General features: G+C 31.6%; 1 protein-coding gene across 4 annotated transcripts in view; it reads right to left on the bottom strand.

Annotated features, from left to right (window-relative positions):
* The window catches only part of LOC145277976 (tyrosine-protein phosphatase non-receptor type 2-like), a 175,083-nt gene that overhangs the window by 22,443 nt on the left and 139,013 nt on the right, over positions 1 to 13,627 (bottom strand). The gene's annotated exons all lie outside the window — the stretch shown is intronic.

The raw sequence follows: 13,627 nt of genomic DNA, 5'->3' as shown, positions 1-13,627 counted from the left end.
TCATTATACTTGCAGAGTGTAAGCAGTGCGACGTGTAATTGTCAGTCAAACTCAATAACAACAACCATCGGCGAACAAATATAGAACGATTTCAATGGATATGCCATTTAAATTTAAGAGATTGCACTTCCCAATTCGATTACCATTTGCAATCACCATCAACAAAGTTCAGGGACTACTTTTTTATATTTATGTGAATTACATTTAGACATTGATTGCTTCTCACATAGACAATTATGTTACTTGTTCTACAGTTGGCAAACCAGACAATCTCTACAGCTGCACATAAAACAGAACACCCAAAAATATTGTGCATCCACAAGTATTGAGAAATTAAACAAGGCCGATAGCCATTAGTCGCGTGCTCTCGTATAATGAATGAATGCGTGAATGTAGGATTGACATGAAATTCTTAAACATAAACTAAAATGACCGAAAAATGGGCTGAAATGACTTAAATAAATAAAAAGTGAATGACTTTAATGAACTTAAGGATGAATTGAATGACCTTAAGAATGACTTGAATGCTTAAAAAATAACTGGAATCCTTCAAAAGAAAAAAACTTGAATGATCTGGAGAATGACTTGAATGGCTTTGAGACTGACTGGTTGTAAAGTGGGTGATCATTTTACATTACATTAATACAGAAAAGTGATCCCCCACTTTATATCAAAGTTACAAACATAAGTACAGCATGTAGTACTACACTTTGATCTTGGCCAAAAGGCCAAGAAAAACTTAAAATGCTAAGAACTGCATCTATTAACAACAGACCTTTGATCTTAACCAAAAAGGCCAAGCACAAAAGTGTTACGAACAGACCGACGGAGTGACTTATAGAGTCGCTTGCACACGACTAAAACATGTATTTTCACTTTTTCATTTTTTTTCCATTTAACCAAATGGAGCCACAGCAGCATGTAACCAGATGCAGTTAATGTGGGTATATATATATATATATATATATATATATATATATATATATATATATATATACATACATACATATATATATATATATATACATACATTTTAAATTTATACAAACATTGACTAGATATGTGCAGATACCGGTTTCAACTAAAACTATTTCAAGTCCAGCATCCTCAAGCAAATTTTCATTGGATGTTTGTGTATATAAAACCATACTCTAATACAGCTCTGTTATTGTGTCCAATATAATAAACACTTAAGTTTCATTAGATTATCATCCAGGAAACAACAACCATACAAGTACGTCATACATATGTATACAAGTAAAAAAATAAACTTGCATGCAATATAAATGGTTTGGTTTGTTTCACAGCATATCAATCATTCATGGGTTATTTAATGTTGAATAAGTTGTCAAATATAATTGTTATATATTTGCTGCGACCAGTCATTCAACATGCTTTTCAGTCTATATAATTTATAAATTGACTTTTGTCACTAGTCTACAATACAATAGCAGCGAATAAAACACAATCAGCTGGATTATAAAAATTTTTGTTTGTTTCCAATGACAACCTTTCAAATTTAGTATGACGAGTGTTAATATCAGTGAAGACGCGTGACAGTGTGGTGCGGATATTTTGGCAGTGAAGAAAAATGTGTCAGCTTGTTCTTGCTCTGTGAGTAACTCTTGTGTCCCTGTTCGCTTTGCGTCGTGTCGTGTCGATTTATATAAACATTCTTTCATCCTGGAATGTTTAATATTTCCCATTGTCTCTTGTTCTACTTCTTTGACTGATATTTCTCTCACATATTTCTGGTCAAATTATGCATTTCAATAGACAATGATGACAAGCCTTGCATTCCTCAAGTGGAAATAATTTGTGTGTGTGTGTGTGTGTGCAGCCCATCAAATGCCTCTCTTCCTGGGGTTACCTGGTAAATATCCAACAAATATTTATATTACTAGAATAGATTCCATTACTCTTAGAAGTGAACATTACTGAGAGAGCGGCATTACTGACAGAAAAACAATCTTTGAAAACATTACTTCTTTTAAAGTATTTAGGACCTGGAGAAGAAGTACACGAAGATCCTTACTGGCTCTCAGGAAACACTGGGATGACTCAGAGAAATAAAAGCTATAAATTTAGCGAAATTTATTTCAATTAAAACCCCACCCTAAAATTTGAACATCATAAAACAAAACAATTAATATAGTGCAAAAAGTCACTCATTCAGTTTCTCATTCAATCCTGGATAACACCCGGATCTTCCTGCCTGTGTATTTTTTTTTTTTTTTTTAGTAATAAAAGGAATTTAACAAAAACATTGAATAAATAAAATTGTTTTAATAAGAGGAATGTATTTAGTATTTTAGTGTGGTATGGTTGAAATGCTTTGGAAATTATTTTAAAAGCGAAGGGAGAGGAAGAATAACAGAACTGAGGAATGGTAAAGAGGCTGAGAAAAATGTTTTGGGATAATGTTGAACGTCAAATATGAACAAAATTTTAGGAGAAATTCATGCAACTTAGATCTTTAGAAGATTTCAGATAAATATATAAACATAATTAAAAAATAAATTATATATATATATATATATATATATATATATATAACCAACCCCCTGATCAAATCTATCGGGTGGGGGATGGGGTGGAGGTCAACATCAAAGCCACCAGTTTTGGGATAATGCTGAATGTCATATGAATGAAATAATTTTATGAGAAATTCATACAGTTTAGATCTTAAGATTTCAGATAAATATATATAAACATAATATATATGATGATGATGATGCTTGCTGCATCTTTCCAGATGATCGCCGTCACATTGAGTTCTCACAATCTTGTCGTCCATGCCATCTCAGATGACTCTGCACTCCCACCGCAGATTTGCACATCTTGAAGCAGATGTGACATACAAATTGAGCAATATATATATATATATATATATATAAATAACTAACCTTGGTCAAATCTAGGGGAGGAGCACCAAAGTCATCAGAATCATTGTTGGAATTGTTTCTTTTCTGTTGACTGTTATTCCTATTCATAGCCGAAAGATGTGACACAAGGTTGGAAAGTAGGGAGAGTCAAGCTAGCACCTCTAAAGGAGGAGTATTCTGGCCTAGCAAAAAATGTCTGGTTAGCTCTTTCAACATTTCCCGGTAAGGGCACCTAAAGCAGTAATCAATGAACATACCCCTCTCAAAAGCCAGGAGGTAACACCTGGGAAAATGAGCCTGCTAGGTATCACCCACATGAACACTTTAGTCTGACAGATGAAGAAACCAGTAAACTGGCTCAAAACCTGTCTTGAGCTGATAGCCAAAAACAAATCCTCGACTGGTATTTTTATTCAAGTCTTTATGTAACCGAAGCAACAAAGAGATTAACACTCATACCAAAAAATTGGTGTGGGTATACTGTTAACTGAGCTAGGATGCCTATGCTCTTGTGCAGTTCTAGGAGATCAATGTTCTCAGGCTTTGCCTTCATACTTTTTGAGGAGTTAGTTTATTGCTAATCATCCAAGGCACCCCCCTATAGGGGAATGTCGAGGAGGTTGTCCGAGCATTTTATGTTGCTGACCAGAGTGCTCTTCCTTCAAGGCGCTGGTTTTTCAAATCCCACTTTCCCAATCTTGTGTCACATCTTCCTGCCATAGGAAGGAAATAAACAAATCTATACCATACTAGCTGTTATCCTCAACATTGGGCACCACACGTTATCTGTATATTTGAAGACAAAATGTATGAAAAACAGAATGGAAAAACAAACACAGGAGAAAAAGAAAAAAAAAAAAAACTAGATGAATAAACTTTTGATTTTTAATCTGAAAACGTTCATTGATCCGAACAATTGTTTTTGTTTTAATTTTTCCAATGTTTGTTTATTTTAATTCTGTTTTTCAGACATTTTTATAGATCTATCTTATATATATATCTTATTTTATATATCTCATAGTACCTATCTTATTTTATATATCTCATAGTACCTATCTTATTTTATATATCTCATAGTACCTATCTTATTTTATATATCTCATAGTACCTATCTTATTTTATATATCTCATAGTACCTATCTTATTTTATATATCTCATAGTACCTATCTTATTTTATATATCTCATAGTACCTATCTTATTTTATATATCTCATAGTACCTATCTTATTTTATATATCTCATAGTACCTATCTTATTTTATATATCTCATAGTACCTATCTTATTTTATATATCTCATAGTACCTATCTTATTTTATATATCTCATAGTACCTATCTTATTTTATATATCTCATAGTACCTATCTTATTTTATATATCTCATAGTACCTATCTTATTTTATATATCTCATAGTACCTATCTTATTTTATATATCTCATAGTACCTATCTTATTTTATATATCTCATAGTACCTATCTTATTTTATATATCTCATAGTACCTATCTTATTTTATATATCTCATAGTACCTATCTTATTTTATATATCTCATAGTACCTATCTTATTTTATATATCTCATAGTACCTATCTTATTTTATATATCTCATAGTACCTATCTTATTTTATATATCTCATAGTACCTATCTTATTTTATATATCTCATAGTACCTATCTTATTTTATATATCTCATAGTACCTATCTTATTTTATATATCTCATAGTACCTATCTTATTTTATATATCTCATAGTACCTATCTTATTTTATATATCTCATAGTACCTATCTTATATCATATATCTTATAGTACCTATCTTATATCATATATCTTATAGTACCTATCTTATATCATATATCTTATTTTATATATCTATCTTATAGTACCTATTTACTTTGCCTCTCCATGGGACAGAGACACAAGGGTCGGTTTTTAATGTGGAGAAAGGGACAAAAATAAAAATTGTGTTAATCGTGAAGGATTTCTCCTCCACTGACAGAGAACAAGAAATTGAAGTGTAGTATCTGAGGAACAGATACTACATTTTGATTTTAGCCTGAAGGCCAAGAAGTCTTTAGATCCATAGTAGTAATATACTTATAGCAAGTAAGCTATACAGAAACGTTTGTTGTTACATTTGAGGGAAGACAGATTCTTTTCAAGAACTTCTTGTTTGTGGAACACATTACGACAGGATTACTCCCGAAAAATTAGTTGTATACAAGATAGAATGCCTACAAGACACTATCCTCAAGAATCTAAGCCCTCTCTGTGCAGGGGTTTGTCAGGAAAACCTGGCATGATTGACGAAAAATTGTTTTAATCTTGAACTGGTTTTGTATTTGTATACTTTAGTGTCATATACCTTTTTATATTCTTTTCATGATTTTCATATTTCCTATCATTTGTCGAACTCTGGATAGCATGAAAGCATACCTGTTTATTTGTATTGTCTGCCTACAAAATCGTCAAGACTTGGGACTGACTCTGTAAATACTGAAATCCTCTGAGGGCCCAGATATTACAAGTACCAAAATTAAAGATGAATATTTCTGTCTTTCTGCTGTTTTATTTATTTGTATCCCCACAATGTTGGGGAACACCAGCTGTCCCCCCCCCCAAAAAAAGGGGGGAACTTTGGCAGTGTCCAAATGAATAGCAATTGTCTGATTATAAAAGACAAATGAGATTTTTTTAAAGTAACAATCTAATAAAAAATAAACACCGTTTTAAGTGCATCATATAATACAAAATAAACCTGCGTTTGATCAACTCAACAAGTACCAAAATCCAACCCTTTCACTGTGGAGAACTCCAGATTTCAGAAGGCTTTCTACTCTTCGATCTTCTTTCCTCAAAATTATTAATCTTTGGAATTCTCTCCTTTTTCTATTTTTCTCAACAGTACTAATATGCAGAAATTAAAATGTAATGTAAACAAACATCTCACAACACTTAGGATGCACCTATATGTTTGGTACATAATTAACCGTACACTCTTACATCTCGATGGCAATGTAGCTTGTTTGGGGTAAGTAAAGGTTGTTGTTTTTTTTTTTTTAATTAAAAATAAATTAACAATTTTTGAAAGAAAAATGAATAATATGAATTAAAATAATAAAGTAACTTTCGCCATGAAATTATTGGTTTTGAGGTGTCATTGCTTATAAATATTGATAATTGATTCTGACTAGTCAATTTTTATTATTATTGCCCCATGTTCTTTGCCATTAAAAATAAGTACTTTGCTTCAATTTCTTTTACAACATACTTAGTTCAGCTTGGAAGATAGTGAAAAATTTCTTCATAATACCTAAGGACCTAGAAAAAAAAAAAAAAAAAAAAAAAAAAAAATCACATAATGCTCGATATATTTCAGCTATTAGATAAACAAGTATAGAGGAGAGAACTTGAATGCCTACTAGACACTATCCTCAAGTGTCCAAGGTCTCTGTACAAGGGTTTGTCAGGACAACTTGGCATGAGGATACTTTTCCCAACAAGTAAAACCCAACTAAATATTCAAAATCACATAATATTCACGACCAAATAAGATCTCTTTGGTATGGCTAACCAACACTGGTGCACAAGGAATGATGCACTTTCTCCAAGTAATGTTACCTCAAGTAAATGCATGAAGCTGGATACTCCAGACTAGATAAATTCTTGTCCTAGAATCCAGTAAGACCAAGAGACCAAAATGAAAGATATTATAACATAATTAAATGGTCAATTGGGGAGAGTGAAATAATGTTCTCAAATTCCTTACTAACTCAGCATTTGAGATGTAAAGGATAACTTTAATGGATAGTTAGTTGTTTTTGTTTTACGGCATATCAACCCTTTTCGGGTTATTTAATGGCGAATCCAAAGATTTTGAAGAAATTTTTTTTTAATAGAATATATTTGTTGTTTTCACGTCAGTTTCTATTTAACCCATAGTTAGGACCCTAACAGGTACTACCACTCCGGGTCAGAGTGGACCTGGGACAATGGTAATTAAAGGGTGGCTCCACATTCCCCAAAGCCCACAAGCTGGGGCCTCACCACTGGATATAGTTTACGGTCATATCCAGGACCCCCATTGAGAGACTTTTACCCCCTGCAGGGGGGCAGTCGGCGTATTCTAATGCCCCACCGACAGGGCCGAATAACTTTAATGCAATATTCGAATATTTATGTATCTTGTAAAGAGATCAAGTGTTAATGCCAGGAAGGGGATCCCTTAATTTTTGAGAATTTCAAGTAAAGTAAAATGAAATAAAAAAGAAAATTTAAATGAAATATTACAATATTTCTAAAACTTAATGGCACGTCATATTTTTCTTCATTTAACATGTCTCTTCGATGTTGAACGTGGTTTGCACATTGGTTATCATGGCACCAAGTTATTTTCTTTTATGAAACCATCACTGTCCCTTTACTTTAAGTTATCAATGTCATGCAAAATCTTTCTGGATACGCTTAGTTAAAAAAAATAAACAACTCTTCTTCCTCAAAAAACAAAATTTGTTTCAAGAAGACAAAATCATAAACCATCAGAAAGAGCAGCAACAAGATTCAAGAAATGGATGTGTGAAAATTCTGCTGCAGCCGATAAATACAATAGCAATTTAAGTTTTTCAAAAGGCCTTCTTAGAATTTTTGGCACTTATCCAGTTCACCTCAATATTAAAAAATTATAATTACACAAAAACTCTACTTATCTGTTAAGCTAATAAAATAGCTGCCCACCAAAATCTACAAATCCATCCAGTATTTTTGTTTATCTATCTATATAAAAGGCAAAACGTCCATCAGCGTTTTTGTATATCTAAGAAAAACTTTTATGCTGGTTACTGTTTTGGAGAAGTTTCCTTATACTTCCTAGATTATATTTCAGATTTGAAAATGGACATCCTCTCTCTCTCTATATATATGTATATATATATATATATCTTGATAGACTTGTAAAAAATTCCTGCCATCTCGTCCTTTTCAGTGTTTGTTTGTCTTTCATATAAAAGCAAAACTAATCGAAGTGAAGGCATTCTCCTGGCCGGAAAGGCCAGTAGTCTTGAAGGCAATCAGCTTTGATCAATGTGGGGGAAAGCCTTCATATCAGACAATTGCTATTCATTTGGACACTGCCAGAGTCCCCCCTTTTTTTTGGGGGGGGGGGGCAGCTGGTTTTCCCCAACATTGTGGGGATACAAATAAATAAAACAGCAGAAAGACGGACGTTCATTTCTGCGCCTGCATGAACTCATTCACTTAACTATTCATTTCTACAAGTCAATGTTTTAATTGACATTGTTAAATCTGAACGCTTTACAACTCCGCTCGCGTCATGGCGTAGCGGTAAGAAGTCAGGTTTTCTTTCACTTTTTTTTTGCGCCGTCGCATCACAAGTTCGAACCTGCATGCCTACTACCACTTTTTTTTCTCTCTCAACACGCACCTCCAAACACCTGGGCAACGCCGGGCACCCCCGCTAGTATAAAATCAAATCAAATTTCGTAAACTATTTCTAGCTGGTATAACGACTGTTGACTTCTGTTGCTTAGTCATTGACCTTAATGTAAGCAGAAGATGGCAGACGAGACAGTTTACCATTAAAATAAGTTTTTCTTGTTTAAAAATATACTTGATGAATTTGCGTAATTTTTGTTGTATTGTCTTATTTTTAATATAACATGCAAGCACATAAACTTTTGTGTCGTTCCATTTATTTTCTGTGTATAGTTTTTCATATGTTAAAACTGAATAAGTACCAAATTTTTGGCAAGGAGTTAAAATCTATTTACTATTATGCATGTAAACTTGAGTAAAACACACTTTAAATGTGTAAACATTAGGTGAAGAATAACAATGTCTTATTCGAGCTTATTAGACAATCATTTTAGATAATTTGTTGTTCTTTAGCCAATGTTTATGTATTTAAAGTGTGTATTTCTCAAGTTTATATGCACAATAGTAAATGGATTTTAACTCCAAATGATTTCTCGTGTAATATTTACCAAAAAATAAAAAAAAAATTTTAATGCCTATACATAAATTTTTTTTCATAATTCACACGTCATAATTTAATGGCATTGCCAATGATTTATACGTCAACGGATTGGCATTTTGACCAAATCTGAAAGTCATCAGTTTGCAGACTGAAACAATGCATTTGACAGAGCCATAGTTAAATAGATCCGTCAACATAAAATCTAACTGAACTCGACACATTAGATCAAAGGATTTGCTGAAACATTTTGGATTGCATCGAGGTTATCCTAAAAATGAATCCATTACGCTCATATGATCATATGGAGCATTCGCCTTTCTGAATAAACCATTGCAGAAGCATGATGTCTTAAATTGCAGGAAGGTTGGCCAATCAAGGAAAACTTGCAATCAAGTGATTAGACAGAGTTGAAATTACAGACAGCTGACCTGCTAAACTATGAGAACTGGAGAATGAACTTGTATAATATCAGAAAACACCCGACCCTCAACAAGGGAGGAGAAGTGACATTATATAAATAGAAGTTGTTTTCAAATTAATTTATTACATAAAAGGTGGTTGTCTATGTGTTCATGTTAAGCTAAAAATAAAACACTACAAAAACACCCACAAAGTTGGTATATGATTGATCAGCATCACTGAATGAATAATATCTAAAATTAAAATAATCATTGATTCTTTGGAGGTCAACTGATCCGAATTTAAATCCGGCGAGGGGGGGGGGGGGCAGTTACTTCAAATATTATCTGTTTTAGAAAAGGCAAAATGCGTGTTAGTATGTGTGTTTGTATGTCTGCCAAAAAACTTTTGATGCACGCAACGAACACAGACAAAATCGGTATTGTTAAAAAGATCGATCTCTCGGACGACAAATATCCAAAAATTTATTAAAGATTAATTCTTTGACCGTCAACTGGGCCGATTTTTGCAAGAAGGGGTCACTTTTAGCGTCAACATTTTTGCAAGTCATTCACACCTAGCGATCTCAACGTACGTTTAAAAGACGTTATTTTGAAGGCCGTGATGTCACAAGTGCGCCGTGGGCAACATGGCTAACATGTTTGCTTTTTTTTCACCTCCTTTTCCTCTTTAGCGTTTCTGGTTCGAGCTTGGCTACTGCGGTTAATTTTTTTTTTTTTTTTTCGTGCTCACACGGATACTCGCTATTTTGATTGAAACATTTTTTTTTTTCTCCTGGGCGTTGGTTGCTCAATACCCTTATTATATACCACCTCTCGACACCCGGGCAACGTCAGGTAACCCCACTAGTCTATTACATAAAGGAAAAGTGAATGACTTAGATTATTATCATTTTCAATGCTTTAAAACAAGAGAAAAGAATGAACTCGGCAGTGGGTCAAGAGGAGTTGGAGAGAATAAGATGAGAAAACAAGGAAGGGGGGAAAAAAATTTCTTTTTTATTTATTATTTAATGAAATGCATTTAGATGTAAAGAATTCATGACTATTAGAGTGCCAACACCAAAATAAGAACAATTTAAAAATAAGATGCTTTTCTTTTTTTTTTTTTGAAAGAAAGGTATGATTGCAAAGAAACACCAAAATTGTTATAGCTTTTTTTCATACTTATGAAGAATAAAAACTGTGCTATCATTGGAATTTTCCAGGCAGTTTGCGTAAAACGGCAGAATGCAGAAGAATGAAAGTTTTCTGGCTTTTTTTTTTTTTTTTTTGTGCAAACGCTGGACAATTTTTTCAATGAAATATATTATTTCTGTTATGAGGAAGATAATTCAATGAAAAAAAATCAATCGAGAAATTAAATCTTTTTATTTTAACAATGAAAACGAAATGAATAATTATTGGACAAGTTTTACAAAACTTTAAGAAAATTAAAATAAAAATTAAAAAACAAAACTTGCAAGTTTCTTGAATAACTAACAGAAAAAAAAAAATTTTTTTAATGATTTTTTTTTTTTGCTCAAATCAAGGTAAATTTTATTTTTTTCATGTAGACCAATAATAGCAAATAAATGTTTTCTTAAATGATATTAGCTGCTGCAATTTCATTGTTTTGGTACATTTTGGTATTTTAGATAAACTGCCCAGAAAATTCTGACAACAGCACGGTCCTAAATCTACATAAGTACACTCATATGAATTTTAAAAATGGAATGTATATTTCTTTGGAGAGAGAGAAAAAAAAAAAAGCTTTGAATGTTATATTTTGCAAACTACCACCATTTTATTTTCTGGATGAATTGAATCTAGTGATAAGCATTGTGAAAAAAGAAAAAATTATGAATTAAAATTTAAAAATGGTTAATTTTTTTTTTTATAAAAGCCTTTTTTAAATTTTAATCTATAAAACCAGCCCACCAAAAGCTTGACTATTTTTTTTTTTACTGGTGCATTGGCAATTAGATTTATCAATTTTTTAAAATAAGATTTACAAAAAAATTTTTATATGTATATAAATGAGTATTAAAGAATTGATACTCCTTTATTGGGCAAACACTGGTAAAAAAGAAAATTAAGATTTTAATCTTATGTTATGCAGATTTGTATTGATTAATATTCTAATTTTAAATGGAAACAAGCAATTCGATTTATTCAGGGATGCGAGTAGTTGATGGTAAAAAAAAAAAGTCGAAATCAAAATGAATTTTTCCTATTGGGGGATAGGGGATCATGGGCCCTTATGCATTTTGGGTACAACAAAAACCATTAACTTTTTTTCTTAAACAGCTACAAAGATTTACAACTAAAAGTCGAAATGAAGATGTGGAGAGATGGAGACAGCAAGTCATTTTTAGATGAAAGAAAAGTCTTCTACTCTTTCACGAATTGCCTTAAGTTTTAGCCTTAATGTCAAGCTTAAAATTTTCAGTTTTCTGTAAGAAACTCTCATAAGAGAGAAAATCATTTTATGGGGAACTTTTCATGTAAAAAAAAAAAAAGTGGAAATCTGCGTTTTCCAGATAAAAAAAACAGAAATCAAATTTATTTAGTCTGAGCATTCCATGAAGAATGTTTCTGATAAAAAGGGAAGAATTTGTTTTCGGGATCGGAATTTCTCCGATAGAACACAAAGTTCAACTTTTTTTCTTTTTTTTTTTTTGCTTGTTACATCAACTTCATATCTTGTTTGACGCGATTTCAATTTTCAAAAAAATAAATAAAAAATATCTTGTATCATAAATCAAGTGCACCCTAGTGAATGCAACCTTGGCGTGGTTAGAGGGCTTGCATATCTCTAGGACCTGGATAGCTATGCTGGTGGGAGATTTGTCTCCTGATAGGATCACTAAAGCAAAACAGGTTGAAATTTCCAAAGTTTAGAAAGATTCCCTCCCTCACTAATCAAGGACAGAACAGCTTAAGTATAGTATAAGTAAAGATACTCCACTTTGCTCTTAATTAAAAAGCTAAGAGTCTATCATACTAAATTGTACATTTCAGTCTGCAATAACATAAAATTAGAATTTTATTTAAATTTTTCAACAGTATTCGCCAGTTCAATGGTTGCCAAATACTCTTAAGAACAGAAATAGCTAAAATTTAATTTTTAAAAGAACTTTAAAATATAAAATTTGATGTTATGGAGTGAATATTTTAAATGAAGTGATATTTAATGGAATGGCAAGATTATTTTTGTTAGCAGAGATTTATTTTGAAATGGGAATTTTTTAAATTGGAAAAAGATTCAGTAGCAAAGGGAAGTAATTCATAGTGACTTCTGTCAGCAGCAGGAAGAGTATGTCAAAAAAAAAAAAATTAAATATTTTTAAATTAAAATCAAAAGAAAAAAAAAGTGGAAGATATGGAGATTGACACAAGTTCACATTATTTAAAAATAGTGTTTATCCAGAATTCCCTCTATATTAAAAAACAAAAATAAAAGAAAAATCTATATGATCTATATTCCTGTGGCAGAATGAAAATATTGTACACTAAAGTTCACATGAATTGATCAGGTAGTTTTATTTTTAAATGAAGAAAATCAAATTTTATGATGATTAACATGATCTTGCGATGCTATCCAGAAAACAGTCTGAAAGAACAATGGAGATAATTCCAAATAACTCAAACTTTAGAGGCTTAAAATATTTTTAAGTCATTCTTAGTATGAGAAGAGGCGGGGACATTGAAAAGACAGTTCAAATTTGCTTCAAATTGATTTTCTTTATAAAAATAAAAACTACTTCATCAATTAACATGATTTTTGGTGTACTATATTTCTTTCTCTCATGGGTGCATACATCATACAAATTTTTTTGGATTTTGTTTTTGCAAGGAAGTGGGGCGGGTGAGAGATTCTGAACAAGCATCTCAAAATTTGGTTCTTGTCCAGAGTTACCTCAACATTCAAAAATAAAGGAAAATCTGTATGACATACATAGTCATGATGAAATGAACATATATTCCAAAAAAATCATACATTGATCAAGTTTTATTTTTAAATTAAAAAAAAAAATCAAATTTTATGAGTAACTAAAAAGCGTCCGTCTTGTCAGACATTTTTTAATTAAAAAAGAAGATAACTCAACAATTTAAACTTGAAACTCACTTGAAAATGATTTTTGTTTTACGATTTTTGGAATATGATATTTTCGATTCATCACAGATACATAGAGCATATAGATTTTTTTTTTTTTTTTTGTTTTTTAATATAAGGGGAACTCTGCAAAAGAACCAGCATTTTTTTTTTATAAAGCTTTATAATGGACATTGAGTTATTTTTTTTTTTTTTTTGCATGTCGTCATAAGGCAAAATGTCTTTTTGAGGATTAG

The sequence above is a fragment of the Euprymna scolopes genome, chromosome 6 (genome assembly GCF_053919585.1).
Source record: "Euprymna scolopes isolate OS-2025 chromosome 6, ASM5391958v1, whole genome shotgun sequence".
NCBI lineage: Eukaryota > Metazoa > Mollusca > Cephalopoda > Sepiida > Sepiolidae > Euprymna > Euprymna scolopes.
This window is presented reverse-complemented; position numbering and strand designations above follow the sequence as displayed.